The 875-nt window shown below is 48.3% G+C and overlaps 1 non-coding gene across 1 annotated transcript; it reads right to left on the bottom strand.

Annotated features, from left to right (window-relative positions):
* On the bottom strand, positions 1–63 carry Pmar_PMAR002134. Its single transcript has one exon. It is a non-coding gene; the product is annotated as a tRNA-Glu (tRNA).
* Positions 64–875: the final 812 nt, after the last annotated feature.

Consider the following 875-nt stretch of genomic DNA (forward strand, 5'->3'; position numbering starts at 1 on the left):
ATGCGGGGATCGAACCCCGGTCGCGTGGGTGAGAGCCACGAATCCTAACCAGCTAGACTACATCGGAAGCTGAATTTAATATGGATGACGCTGGATATAGACACCTCTCCCGGGTGTTGGATAACCATCATGTATCCGAGTGTCCATAGACCGTAGATATCCATGTCCGACTGTCCATAGACCGTAGATATCCATGTCCGAGTGTCCATAGACCGTAGATATCCATGTCCGAGTGTCCATAGACCGTAGATATCCATGTCCGAGTATCCATAGACCGTAGATATCCATGTCCGAGTGTCCATAGACCGTAGATATCCATGTCCGAGTGTCCATAGACCGTAGATATCCATGTCCGAGTATCCATAGACCGTAGATATCCATGTCCGAGTGTCCATAGACCGTAGATATCCATGTCCTAGTGTCCGTAGACCGTAGATATCCATGTCCGAGTGCCCATAGACCGTAGATATCCATGTCCGAGTATCCATAGACCGTAGATATCCATGTCCGAGTGTCCATAGACCGTAGATATCCATGTCCGAGTGTCCATAGACCGTAGATATCCATGTCCGAGTGTCCATAGACCGTAGATATCCATGTCCGAGTATCCATAGACCGTAGATATCCATGTCCGAGTGTCCATAGACCGTAGATATCCATGTCCGAGTGTCCATAGACCGTAGATATCCATGTCCGAGTGTCCATAGACCGTAGATATCCATGTCCGAGTGTCCATAGACCGTAGATATCCATGTCCGAGTATCCATAGACCGTAGATATCCATGTCCGAGTGTCCATAGACCGTAGATATCCATGTCCGAGTGTCCATAGACCGTAGATATCCATGTCCGAGTATCCATAGACCGTAGATATCC

This window comes from Perkinsus marinus (genome assembly GCF_000006405.1).
Source record: "Perkinsus marinus ATCC 50983 genomic scaffold scf_1104296957862, whole genome shotgun sequence".
In the NCBI taxonomy this organism is placed as follows: domain Eukaryota; phylum Perkinsozoa; order Perkinsida; family Perkinsidae; genus Perkinsus; species Perkinsus marinus.